The following is a 15000-nucleotide window of genomic DNA, read 5'->3' as shown; positions in this document are numbered from 1 at the left end:
TTTACAGACACTAGCGCCCTCTGCCGGCCAGAAGCCACACTTAACACGGTTTTATAGACACTAGTGCCCTCTACCGGCCAGACGCCAAACTTGACACGAATTTACAGACACTAGCGCCACCTGCCGGCCAGAAGCCACACTTAACACGGTTTTATAGACACTAGCGCCCTCTGCCGGCCAGGCGCCAAACTTGCACGAATTCACAGACACTAGCGCCACCTGCCGGCCAGAAGCCACACTTAACACGGTTTTATAGACACTAGCGCCCTCTACCGGCCAGACGCCAAACTTGACACGAATTTACAGACACTAGCGCCACCTGCCGGCCAGAAGCCACACTTAACACGGTTTTATAGACACTAGCGCCCTCTGCCGGCCAGGCGCCAAACTTGACACGGTTTTTTTTTTTCGATGTTATTACTATTTCATACAACTTTTATATGTTACACCTCGACAAGTTCTTATATCCTACCGGCCAGAAGAAAAACTAAACACGGTTTTATAGACACTAGCGCCACCTGCCGGCAAGAAGACAAACTAAACACGGTTTTATAGACACTAGCGCCCTCTGCCGGCCTGAAGCCACGCTTAACACGGTTTTATACACACTAGCGCCACCTGCCGGCCAGAAGACAAACTAAACACGGTTTTATAGACACTAGCGCCCTCTGCCAGCCAGACGCCAAACTTGACACGAATTTACAGACACTAGCGCCCTCTGCCGGCCAGAAGACAAACTAAACACGGTTTTATAGACACTAGCGCCCTCTGCCGGCCAGGCGCCAAACTTGCACGAATTCACAGACACTAGCGCCACCTGCCGGCCAGAAGCCACACTTAACACGGTTTTATAGACACTAGCGCCCTCTGCCGGCCAGAAGACAAACTAAACACGGTTTTATAGACACTAGCGCCCTCTGCCGGCCAGGCGCCAAACTTGACACGAATTTACAGACACTAGCGCCACCTGCCGGCCAGAAGCCACACTTAACACGGTTTTATAGACACTAGCGCCCTCTGCCGGCCAGGCGCCAAACTTGCACGAATTCACAGACACTAGCGCCACCTGCCGGCCAGAAGCCACACTTAACACGGTTTTATAGACACTAGCGCCCTCTGCCGGCCAGAAGACAAACTAAACACGGTTTTATAGACACTAGCGCCACCTGCCGGCCAGAAGCCACACTTAACACGGTTTTATAGACACTAGCGCCCTCTGCCGGCCAGGCGCCAAACTTGACACGGTTTTTTTTTTTCGATGTTATTACTATTTCATACAACTTTTATATGTTACACCTCGACAAGTTCTTATATCCTACCGGCCAGAAGAAAAACTAAACACGGTTTTATAGACACTAGCGCCACCTGCCGGCAAGAAGACAAACTAAACACGGTTTTATAGACACTAGCGCCCTCTGCCGGCCTGAAGCCACGCTTAACACGGTTTTATACACACTAGCGCCACCTGCCGGCCAGAAGACAAACTAAACACGGTTTTATAGACACTAGCGCCCTCTGCCAGCCAGACGCCAAACTTGACACGAATTTACAGACACTAGCGCCCTCTGCCGGCCAGAAGACAAACTAAACACGGTTTTATAGACACTAGCGCCCTCTGCCGGCCAGACGCCAAACTTGACACGAATTTACAGACACTAGCGCCACCTGCCGGCCAGAAGCCACACTTAACACGGTTTTATAGACACTAGCGCCCTCTGCCGGCCAGGCGCCAAACTTGCACGAATTCACAGACACTAGCGCCACCTGCCGGCCAGAAGCCACACTTAACACGGTTTTATAGACACTAGTGCCCTCTACCGGCCAGACGCCAAACTTGACACGAATTTACAGACACTAGCGCCACCTGCCGGCCAGAAGCCACACTTAACACGGTTTTATAGACACTAGCGCCCTCTGCCGGCCAGGCGCGAAACTTGCACGAATTCACAGACACTAGCGCCACCTGCCGGCCAGAAGCCACACTTAACACGAATTTACAGACACTAGCGCCACCTGCCGGCCAGAAGACAAACTAAACACGGTTTTATAGACACTAGCGCCCTCTGCCGGCCAGGCGCCAAACTTGACACGAATTTACAGACACTAGCGCCCTCTGCCGGCCAGAAGCCACACTTAACACGGTTTTATAGACACTAGTGCCCTCTACCGGCCAGACGCCAAACTTGACACGAATTTACAGACACTAGCGCCACCTGCCGGCCAGAAGCCACACTTAACACGGTTTTATAGACACTAGCGCCCTCTGCCGGCCAGGCGCCAAACTTGACACGAATTTACAGACACTAGCGCCCTCTGCCGGCCAGAAGCCACACTTAACACGGTTTTATAGACACTAGTGCCCTCTACCGGCCAGACGCCAAACTTGACACGAATTTACAGACACTAGCGCCACCTGCCGGCCAGAAGCCACACTTAACACGGTTTTATAGACACTAGCGCCCTCTGCCGGCCAGGCGCCAAACTTGACACGGTTTTTTTTTTTCGATGTTATTACTATTTCATACAACTTTTATATGTTACACCTCGACAAGTTCTTATATCCTACCGGCCAGAAGAAAAACTAAACACGGTTTTATAGACACTAGCGCCACCTGCCGGCAAGAAGACAAACTAAACACGGTTTTATAGACACTAGCGCCCTCTGCCGGCCTGAAGCCACGCTTAACACGGTTTTATACACACTAGCGCCACCTGCCGGCCAGAAGACAAACTAAACACGGTTTTATAGACACTAGCGCCCTCTGCCAGCCAGACGCCAAACTTGACACGAATTTACAGACACTAGCGCCCTCTGCCGGCCAGAAGACAAACTAAACACGGTTTTATAGACACTAGCGCCCTCTGCCGGCCAGGCGCCAAACTTGCACGAATTCACAGACACTAGCGCCACCTGCCGGCCAGAAGCCACACTTAACACGGTTTTATAGACACTAGCGCCCTCTGCCGGCCAGAAGACAAACTAAACACGGTTTTATAGACACTAGCGCCCTCTGCCGGCCAGGCGCCAAACTTGACACGAATTTACAGACACTAGCGCCACCTGCCGGCCAGAAGCCACACTTAACACGGTTTTATAGACACTAGCGCCCTCTGCCGGCCAGGCGCCAAACTTGCACGAATTCACAGACACTAGCGCCACCTGCCGGCCAGAAGCCACACTTAACACGGTTTTATAGACACTAGCGCCCTCTGCCGGCCAGAAGACAAACTAAACACGGTTTTATAGACACTAGCGCCACCTGCCGGCCAGAAGCCACACTTAACACGGTTTTATAGACACTAGCGCCCTCTGCCGGCCAGGCGCCAAACTTGACACGGTTTTTTTTTTTCGATGTTATTACTATTTCATACAACTTTTATATGTTACACCTCGACAAGTTCTTATATCCTACCGGCCAGAAGAAAAACTAAACACGGTTTTATAGACACTAGCGCCACCTGCCGGCAAGAAGACAAACTAAACACGGTTTTATAGACACTAGCGCCCTCTGCCGGCCTGAAGCCACGCTTAACACGGTTTTATACACACTAGCGCCACCTGCCGGCCAGAAGACAAACTAAACACGGTTTTATAGACACTAGCGCCCTCTGCCAGCCAGACGCCAAACTTGACACGAATTTACAGACACTAGCGCCCTCTGCCGGCCAGAAGACAAACTAAACACGGTTTTATAGACACTAGCGCCCTCTGCCGGCCAGACGCCAAACTTGACACGAATTTACAGACACTAGCGCCACCTGCCGGCCAGAAGCCACACTTAACACGGTTTTATAGACACTAGCGCCCTCTGCCGGCCAGGCGCCAAACTTGCACGAATTCACAGACACTAGCGCCACCTGCCGGCCAGAAGCCACACTTAACACGGTTTTATAGACACTAGTGCCCTCTACCGGCCAGACGCCAAACTTGACACGAATTTACAGACACTAGCGCCACCTGCCGGCCAGAAGCCACACTTAACACGGTTTTATAGACACTAGCGCCCTCTGCCGGCCAGGCGCGAAACTTGCACGAATTCACAGACACTAGCGCCACCTGCCGGCCAGAAGCCACACTTAACACGAATTTACAGACACTAGCGCCACCTGCCGGCCAGAAGACAAACTAAACACGGTTTTATAGACACTAGCGCCCTCTGCCGGCCAGGCGCCAAACTTGACACGAATTTACAGACACTAGCGCCCTCTGCCGGCCAGAAGCCACACTTAACACGGTTTTATAGACACTAGTGCCCTCTACCGGCCAGACGCCAAACTTGACACGAATTTACAGACACTAGCGCCACCTGCCGGCCAGAAGCCACACTTAACACGGTTTTATAGACACTAGCGCCCTCTGCCGGCCAGGCGCCAAACTTGACACGGTTTTTTTTTTTCGATGTTATTACTATTTCATACAACTTTTATATGTTACACCTCGACAAGTTCTTATATCCTACCGGCCAGAAGAAAAACTAAACACGGTTTTATAGACACTAGCGCCACCTGCCGGCAAGAAGACAAACTAAACACGGTTTTATAGACACTAGCGCCCTCTGCCGGCCTGAAGCCACGCTTAACACGGTTTTATACACACTAGCGCCACCTGCCGGCCAGAAGACAAACTAAACACGGTTTTATAGACACTAGCGCCCTCTGCCAGCCAGACGCCAAACTTGACACGAATTTACAGACACTAGCGCCCTCTGCCGGCCAGAAGACAAACTAAACACGGTTTTATAGATACTAGCGCCCTCTGCCGGCCAGACGCCAAACTTGACACGAATTTACAGACACTAGCGCCACCTGCCGGCCAGAAGCCACACTTAACACGGTTTTATAGACACTAGCGCCCTCTGCCGGCCAGGCGCCAAACTTGCACGAATTCACAGACACTAGCGCCACCTGCCGGCCAGAAGCCACACTTAACACGGTTTTATAGACACTAGCGCCCTCTGCCGGCCAGAAGACAAACTAAACACGGTTTTATAGACACTAGCGCCACCTGCCGGCCAGAAGCCACACTTAACACGGTTTTATAGACACTAGCGCCCTCTGCCGGCCAGGCGCCAAACTTGACACGGTTTTTTTTTTTCGATGTTATTACTATTTCATACAACTTTTATATGTTACACCTCGACAAGTTCTTATATCCTACCGGCCAGAAGAAAAACTAAACACGGTTTTATAGACACTAGCGCCACCTGCCGGCAAGAAGACAAACTAAACACGGTTTTATAGACACTAGCGCCCTCTGCCGGCCTGAAGCCACGCTTAACACGGTTTTATACACACTAGCGCCACCTGCCGGCCAGAAGACAAACTAAACACGGTTTTATAGACACTAGCGCCCTCTGCCAGCCAGACGCCAAACTTGACACGAATTTACAGACACTAGCGCCCTCTGCCGGCCAGAAGACAAACTAAACACGGTTTTATAGACACTAGCGCCCTCTGCCGGCCAGACGCCAAACTTGACACGAATTTACAGACACTAGCGCCACCTGCCGGCCAGAAGCCACACTTAACACGGTTTTATAGACACTAGCGCCCTCTGCCGGCCAGGCGCCAAACTTGCACGAATTCACAGACACTAGCGCCACCTGCCGGCCAGAAGCCACACTTAACACGGTTTTATAGACACTAGCGCCCTCTGCCGGCCAGGCGCCAAACTTGACACGAATTTACAGACACTAGCGCCACCTGCCGGCCAGAAGCCACACTTAACACGGTTTTATAGACACTAGCGCCCTCTGCCGGCCAGACGCCAAACTTAACACGAATTTACAGACACTAGCGCCCTCTGCCGGCCAGAAGCCACACTTAACACGGTTTTATAGACACTAGTGCCCTCTACCGGCCAGACGCCAAACTTGACACGAATTTACAGACACTAGCGCCACCTGCCGGCCAGAAGCCACACTTAACACGGTTTTATAGACACTAGCGCCCTCTGCCGGCCAGGCGCCAAACTTGACACGGTTTTTTTTTTTCGATGTTATTACTATTTCATACAACTTTTATATGTTACACCTCGACAAGTTCTTATATCCTACCGGCCAGAAGAAAAACTAAACACGGTTTTATAGACACTAGCGCCACCTGCCGGCAAGAAGACAAACTAAACACGGTTTTATAGACACTAGCGCCCTCTGCCGGCCTGAAGCCACGCTTAACACGGTTTTATACACACTAGCGCCACCTGCCGGCCAGAAGACAAACTAAACACGGTTTTATAGACACTAGCGCCCTCTGCCAGCCAGACGCCAAACTTGACACGAATTTACAGACACTAGCGCCCTCTGCCGGCCAGAAGACAAACTAAACACGGTTTTATAGACACTAGCGCCCTCTGCCGGCCAGACGCCAAACTTGACACGAATTTACAGACACTAGCGCCACCTGCCGGCCAGAAGCCACACTTAACACGGTTTTATAGACACTAGCGCCCTCTGCCGGCCAGGCGCCAAACTTGCACGAATTCACAGACACTAGCGCCACCTGCCGGCCAGAAGCCACACTTAACACGGTTTTATAGACACTAGCGCCCTCTGCCGGCCAGAAGACAAACTAAACACGGTTTTATAGACACTAGCGCCCTCTGCCGGCCAGGCGCCAAACTTGACACGAATTTACAGACACTAGCGCCACCTGCCGGCCAGAAGCCACACTTAACACGGTTTTATAGACACTAGCGCCCTCTGCCGGCCAGGCGCCAAACTTGACACGAATTTACAGACACTAGCGCCCTCTGCCGGCCAGAAGCCACACTTAACACGGTTTTATAGACACTAGTGCCCTCTACCGGCCAGACGCCAAACTTGACACGAATTTACAGACACTAGCGCCACCTGCCGGCCAGAAGCCACACTTAACACGGTTTTATAGACACTAGCGCCCTCTGCCGGCCAGGCGCCAAACTTGACACGGTTTTTTTTTTTCGATGTTATTACTATTTCATACAACTTTTATATGTTACACCTCGACAAGTTCTTATATCCTACCGGCCAGAAGAAAAACTAAACACGGTTTTATAGACACTAGCGCCACCTGCCGGCAAGAAGACAAACTAAACACGGTTTTATAGACACTAGCGCCCTCTGCCGGCCTGAAGCCACGCTTAACACGGTTTTATACACACTAGCGCCACCTGCCGGCCAGAAGACAAACTAAACACGGTTTTATAGACACTAGCGCCCTCTGCCAGCCAGACGCCAAACTTGACACGAATTTACAGACACTAGCGCCCTCTGCCGGCCAGAAGACAAACTAAACACGGTTTTATAGACACTAGCGCCCTCTGCCGGCCAGGCGCCAAACTTGCACGAATTCACAGACACTAGCGCCACCTGCCGGCCAGAAGCCACACTTAACACGGTTTTATAGACACTAGCGCCCTCTGCCGGCCAGAAGACAAACTAAACACGGTTTTATAGACACTAGCGCCCTCTGCCGGCCAGGCGCCAAACTTGACACGAATTTACAGACACTAGCGCCACCTGCCGGCCAGAAGCCACACTTAACACGGTTTTATAGACACTAGCGCCCTCTGCCGGCCAGGCGCCAAACTTGCACGAATTCACAGACACTAGCGCCACCTGCCGGCCAGAAGCCACACTTAACACGGTTTTATAGACACTAGCGCCCTCTGCCGGCCAGAAGACAAACTAAACACGGTTTTATAGACACTAGCGCCCTCTGCCGGCCAGGCGCCAAACTTGACACGGTTTTATAGACACTAGCGCCACCTGCCGGCCAGAAGACAAACTTAACACGGTTTTATAGACACTAGCGCCCTCTGCCGGCCAGGCGCCAAACTTTCAATTTTCGCAATTCATCTTTTTCGACAAGTTCCTAAGTCGAGCGGAATAAAATTTCACAATAATTGTTTTTTATTATTATCACTAATTTTATACAACTTTTATATAATGCACCTCGGACGTTCATACATCGAGCGGTCATCTAATTTCATAATACTGTTTTCCGTTATTGTTAATACTTTTCATAACACTTTTATATAATATACCTCGAACGGCTCCTACATACAAAACATCTCCATTCAATTTTCGCAATTCATCTTTTTCGACAAGTTCTTATATCGAGCGGAATATAATTTCATACTACTTGTTTTTCATTATTATCACTAATTTAATACAACTTTTATATAATACATCTCGGACGTTCATACATCGAGCGGCGATCTAATTTCATAATACTTTTTTCCGTTATTGTTAATATTTTCATAGCACTTTTATATTATATACCTCGAACGGCTCCTACATAAAAAACAACTCCATTCAACTTTCACAATTCATCTTTTTCGACAAGTTCCTAAGTCGAGCGGAATATAATTTCATACTACTTGTTTTTCATTATTATCACTAATTTAATACAACTTTTATATAATACATCTCGGACGTTCATACATCGAGCGGCGATCTAATTTCATAATACTTTTTTCCGTTATTGTTAATATTTTCATAGCACTTTTATATAATATACCTCGAACGGCTCCTACATACAAAACATCTCCATTCAACTTTCACAATTCATCTTTTTCGACAAGTTCATATATTTAGGGAAAATCTCATTTCATAATACTTGTTTTTCATAATTATTACTATTTTCATACAACTTTTATATAATACATCTCGTACGTTCGTTCATCGAGCGGCGATCTAATTTCATAATACATTTTTTCCGTTATTGTCAATATTTTCCATAACACTTTTATATAATATACCTCGAACGGTTCCTACATACAAAACATCTCCATTCAACTTTTACAATTCATCTTTTTCGACAAGTTCATATATTTAGGGAAAATCTCATTTCATAATACTTGTTTTTCATAATTATTACTATTTTCATACAACTTTTATATAATACATCTCGTACGTTCGTTCATCGAGCGGCGATCTAATTTCATAATACATTTTTTCCGTTATTGTTAATATTTTCCATAACACTTTTATATAATATACCTCGAACGGTTCCTACATACAAAACATCTCCATTCAACTTTCACAATTCATCTTTTTCGACAAGTTCATATATTTAGGGAAAATCTCATTTCATAATACTTGTTTTTCATAATTATTACTATTTTCATACAACTTTTATATAATACATCTCGTACGTTCGTTCATCGAGCGGCGATCTTATTTCATAATACATTTTTTCCGTTATTGTCAATATTTTCCATAACACTTTTATATAATATACCTCGAACGGTTCCTACATACAAAACATCTCCATTCAACTTTCACAATTCATCTTTTTCGACAAGTTCATATATTTAGGGAAAATCTCATTTCATAATACTTGTTTTTCATAATTATTACTATTTTCATACAACTTTTATATAATACATCTCGTACGTTCGTTCATCGAGCGGCGATCTAATTTCATAATACATTTTTTCCGTTATTGTTAATATTTTCCATAACACTTTTATATAATATACCTCGAACGGCTCCTACATACAAAACATCTCCATTCAATTTTCGCAATTCATCTTTTTCGACAAGTTCTTATATCGAGCGGAATATAATTTCATACTACTTGTTTTTCATTATTATCACTAATTTAATACAACTTTTATATAATACATCTCGGACGTTCATACATCGAGCGGCGATCTAATTTCATAATACTTTTTTCCGTTATTGTTAATATTTTCATAGCACTTTTATATTATATACCTCGAACGGCTCCTACATAAAAAACAACTCCATTCAACTTTCACAATTCATCTTTTTCGACAAGTTCCTAAGTCGAGCGGAATATAATTTCATACTACTTGTTTTTCATTATTATCACTATTTTCATACAACTTTTATATAATACATCTCGTACGTTCGTACATCGAGCGGCAATCTAATTTCATAATACTTTTTTTCCGTTATTGTTAATATTTTCCATAACACTTTTACGTCTCGGACGGTATGAAGTTTCATAATACTTCTTTTTAATATTCATAATACATCTTTTATATATTTTCACTATACATCTTTATTAATGTTAATGTAGAAAGCGTACCGTTGTACAGCGCACATATATGTGTGGTGTATCGAAGTTGACGTCTCGTTAAATTTTAATGAACTCGTTATAATTTACGTAAAGACGTTGTATCGGTCATTCCACATTATAGTGGATTATATAGTTTTCTGAAAGGGTCCCCGTTCTCCTCCAATATATTATCGTATATTGCTAGCGGTTCCCTTTTTAGATATTATATCAATATATCCACAAATTAAATTATATATTGCGAGATCGCGAATTTAGCTAGCGTTTTACCGCGAGCGATTCATATGCGATCGTCTATAAAAATATATATAATAATATAACATTTATATTATTACACAAAATTGCGATAACTCTCATTATTCCGAGCGAGAATAAAAATTTCGTTCATTATTATCTAATTGTAAACCATGTCGCTTACAATCTAGCGAAGGGTAGAGATAATGTCGAAATTCTATTCCGGTCGACGTAATTATATCTTATTTAAAATATCATTTCGATTAAATTTTAGATAAATTTATAGTCGATTCGGTGAAAATTTTATGAAATATAAGAAAAATATATTATAATATATAAAGCGTGGCGCCGAAAATTATATATTTTCAATAATAAGCGCAGCAAACACCACGCAAACGAAAAAGTAAATAACAATGTGTTTATTATATACGAGAATATAGATGAATATAAAATATTATGTGTATAAATATAAAATATATGTAATATGAAAAAACGTCATCATAATTCTCATCCTCACATTATGTGGTGGATATTGTTATTAAAACTTTTTCGATAATAGTTTTATTATATATAAAATACACAAATAGTAGTTCCCTGGTTGATCCTGCCAGTAGTCATATGCTTGTCTCAAAGATTAAGCCATGCATGTCTCAGTACAAGCCAAATTAAGGTGAAACCGCGAAAGGCTCATTAAATCAGTTATGGTTCCTTAGATCGTACCCACATTTACTTGGATAACTGTGGTAATTCTAGAGCTAATACATGCAAACAGAGTTCCGACCGGAGACGGAAGGAGCGCTTTTATTAGATCAAAACCAATCGGTGGCGGGCTTGCTCGTCATCGTACAATTTGGTGACTCTGAATAACTTTTCGCTGATCGCACGGTCTCGCACCGGCGACGCATCTTTCAAATGTCTGCCTTATCAACTGTCGATGGTAGGTTCTGCGCCTACCATGGTTGTAACGGGTAACGGGGAATCAGGGTTCGATTCCGGAGAGGGAGCCTGAGAAACGGCTACCACATCCAAGGAAGGCAGCAGGCGCGCAAATTACCCACTCCCGGCACGGGGAGGTAGTGACGAAAAATAACGATACGGGACTCATCCGAGGCCCCGTAATCGGAATGAGTACACTCTAAACCCTTTAACGAGGATCAATTGGAGGGCAAGTCTGGTGCCAGCAGCCGCGGTAATTCCAGCTCCAATAGCGTATATTAAAGTTGTTGCGGTTAAAAAGCTCGTAGTCGAATCTGTGTCCCACGCCGCTGGTTCATCGTACGCGGTGTCAACTGGCGTGTCGTGGGACGTCCTGCCGGTGGGCTTAGCTCGCAAGGGCGGCCCAACTCAATCCCGCCGCGGTGCTCTTGACTGAGTGTCGAGGTGGGCCGGCACGTTTACTTTGAACAAATTAGAGTGCTTAAAGCAGGCCAAAATTTTGCCTGAATACTGTGTGCATGGAATAATGGAATAGGACCTCGGTTCTATTTTGTTGGTTTTCGGAACCCCGAGGTAATGATTAATAGGAACGGATGGGGGCATTCGTATTGCGACGTTAGAGGTGAAATTCTTGGATCGTCGCAAGACGGACAGAAGCGAAAGCATTTGCCAAAAACGCTTTCATTGATCAAGAACGAAAGTTAGAGGTTCGAAGGCGATCAGATACCGCCCTAGTTCTAACCATAAACGATGCCAGCTAGCGATCCGCCGACGTTCCTCCGATGACTCGGCGGGCAGCTTCCGGGAAACCAAAGCTTTTGGGTTCCGGGGGAAGTATGGTTGCAAAGCTGAAACTTAAAGGAATTGACGGAAGGGCACCACCAGGAGTGGAGCCTGCGGCTTAATTTGACTCAACACGGGAAACCTCACCAGGCCCGGACACCGGAAGGATTGACAGATTGAGAGCTCTTTCTTGATTCGGTGGGTGGTGGTGCATGGCCGTTCTTAGTTGGTGGAGCGATTTGTCTGGTTAATTCCGATAACGAACGAGACTCTAGCCTGCTAACTAGGCGTATTTCGACATCCCAAAGGCCCGTCGGTATTGAGTTTCGGCTCTTGCCGTTCGCGGTTTTTACTGTCGGCGTACAAATAATTCTTCTTAGAGGGACAGGCGGCTTCTAGCCGCACGAGATTGAGCAATAACAGGTCTGTGATGCCCTTAGATGTTCTGGGCCGCACGCGCGCTACACTGAAGGAATCAGCGTGTCCTCCCTGGCCGAGCGGCCCGGGTAACCCGCTGAACCTCCTTCGTGCTAGGGATTGGGGCTTGCAATTGTTCCCCATGAACGAGGAATTCCCAGTAAGCGCGAGTCATAAGCTCGCGTTGATTACGTCCCTGCCCTTTGTACACACCGCCCGTCGCTACTACCGATTGAATGATTTAGTGAGGTCTTCGGACTGAGCGCGGTGGCGTTTCGGCGTCGCCGATGCTTCGGAAAGATGACCAAACTTGATCATTTAGAGGAAGTAAAAGTCGTAACAAGGTTTCCGTAGGTGAACCTGCGGAAGGATCATTACAGAGTATTTGTTCGTTTTTAAACAAAAAATAAAAAAACGAAATCAAGTCTGTATTATTATATTATATATAATTGTGAAAGAAATTTTTCTTTTCTACAAAATAATCGAACTCTTCAAAAGAAAATTTATATATGATATAAATATATGATGTATATATATTGAGATTTTTTTTTTTTTTTTTTATAAAATTCGAACAAGTTTCGAATAATATTTAAAAAAAAAAAAGATAAATATATTTCATACGTCTATAAAATATATATCTACATATATAAATTTACAGTAAAAATAACGAAAAATTTTTATCATAGATTAGTAGAAGGAGTCGACGACGACGACGACGACGAACGACGATGACGACACAATAGTAGTAACAATATATTTTTATTATTATATATATATATATTAACGATTGACAGAACGATCATTAACAAAATTTCTTGTTAACTAAAAACGTTCTAATATAAAGAATCGTTATTATAATAAACGAAAAATATATAGATTATTGAAACGTCGTCTGTTGTTGTTGTTGTTGTTGTTGTCGTCGTGTGTGTCTGTCTTCTGTATTTTTATGGAGAAATTTTATTTCGTTTTTTTATTATTACATAAGTTTTTTATCGATCGAAGGTAATACAAAAAAATTTCGACAATATTATATGTGATGATGATTATGTGAGATGATAAGACATTTTCTTCATCCGGGTACCTAAACGAAACTTTTAAGCACGTGTCGATTCTTTCGATATGTATAAAAATTCGTTTTAGAAATAATATTTCACGTATTATTTCGAAGGTGTTCGAAGATTTACGCCCGACCGTGTCGAAATTTGTATAAAACTTTCAAGATTAAAAAACTTGTAATAATTAAGAGGAATATATCGTGCGAGATATCTGTCTATGCGCGCCTCGTTTGTAATAAAACATGTGCAGCGGTTAAAATTTATCGGATATTTTTAAGTACGATATTATAATTTCTCTAAAATTTATATATAATTACCATTTAATAAATAATATATATATATATATATATATATATATTATATAAATGTCGTTAGATAATTCTATACGCGTATAAAATATTATAATATTATTATTAATTTAATAATCAAATATTAAAAATACGACGAATAGAATATGAGAAAACGACATAATAAAATGATTACCCTGAACGGTGAATCACTTGGCTCGTGGGTCGATGAAGAACGCAGCTAATTGCGCGTCAACTTGTGAACTGCAGGACACATGAACATCGACATTTCGAACGCACATTGCGGTCCTCGGATACTCGTTCCCGGACCACTCCTGACTGAGGGTCGTATCAATTTAAAAGACTGCTTAGAATTTAAAATTTTTCAATTTATTATAGAAAAATAAATGACTAAGCGTGTTGGATGTGTGAGACACAATAACGCACACTAAAAGAAAACACACGCACATACTATAAACTTGTGCGTATTTTTTTTTTGTGCGGCATCCTAAAATGCGAAAAGCAGCGTAAATTTTTTATAGAAAAAATTTGCGCAATTTTTGAACACAACGACGCTATTACTACCATAAATTGATCGTGTGTATTTTTATATGAAATACATAAAATTTGTTTGGTAGAGTTATATTTACGTATATATAGTCGATAAATAAGTGTATATATTATATATATTTAAAATGATAACGCGGTCGTCGTGTCCGAGAGAAATAATAAAGTTTCGAAGACTGGACGTCTGACCAGTGTTTTTTTTTATATCATTTATACTGTATCGACAAAATATATGAATTTATATATATATATATATATATATATATATATATATGTATAACTTGCTCTGCCGCCTCTATAAATAAAAACAAATAATGTTATATTTCATATAATGTGATTAAACACACGTTTTTTTTTGTGATATTTTAGCGAATTGTATTTAAATATTATAGATATATTATAATATATCGACCTCAGAGCAGGTGAGATTACCCGCTGAATTTAAGCATATTACTAAGCGGAGGAAAAGAAACTAACTAGGATTCCCTTAGTAGCTGCGAGCGAACAGGGAAAAGCCCAGCACCGAATCCCGTGGTCGATATCGGCCACCGGGAAATGTGGTGTTAGGGAGGATCCGTTTATCACGAGATCGTGCGGCGCGTCCAAGTCCTTCTTGAACGGGGCCACAGCCCATAGAGGGTGCCAGGCCCGTAGCGACCGTTGCCGATTGCGTGAGGATCTCTCCTGAGAGT

General features: G+C 43.8%; 3 non-coding genes across 3 annotated transcripts in view; all 3 read left to right on the top strand.

Annotated features, from left to right (window-relative positions):
* Positions 1-10854: 10854 nt before the first annotated feature.
* LOC130452280 (small subunit ribosomal RNA) lies at positions 10855-12776 on the top strand. Its single transcript, XR_008910919.1, has one exon. It is a non-coding gene; the product is annotated as a small subunit ribosomal RNA (ribosomal RNA).
* A 1158-nt stretch (positions 12777-13934) lies between these two features.
* Positions 13935-14090, top strand: LOC130452290 (5.8S ribosomal RNA). Its single transcript, XR_008910927.1, has one exon. It is a non-coding gene; the product is annotated as a 5.8S ribosomal RNA (ribosomal RNA).
* Positions 14091-14716: 626 nt separating this feature from the next.
* LOC130452285 (large subunit ribosomal RNA) overlaps positions 14717-15000 on the top strand; it is a 4098-nt gene continuing 3814 nt past the window's right edge. The window contains exon 1 of the ribosomal RNA XR_008910924.1: positions 14717-15000. This exon is cut by the window's right edge and continues 3814 nt beyond it. This is a non-coding gene — a ribosomal RNA (large subunit ribosomal RNA).

The sequence above is a fragment of the Diorhabda sublineata genome, unplaced genomic scaffold, assembly GCF_026230105.1.
Source record: "Diorhabda sublineata isolate icDioSubl1.1 unplaced genomic scaffold, icDioSubl1.1 Dsub_59, whole genome shotgun sequence".
Taxonomy (NCBI): Eukaryota; Metazoa; Arthropoda; class Insecta; order Coleoptera; family Chrysomelidae; genus Diorhabda; species Diorhabda sublineata.
The sequence above is the reverse complement of the archived record's forward strand: the minus strand, read 5'-3'. Positions and strand labels throughout refer to the sequence as shown.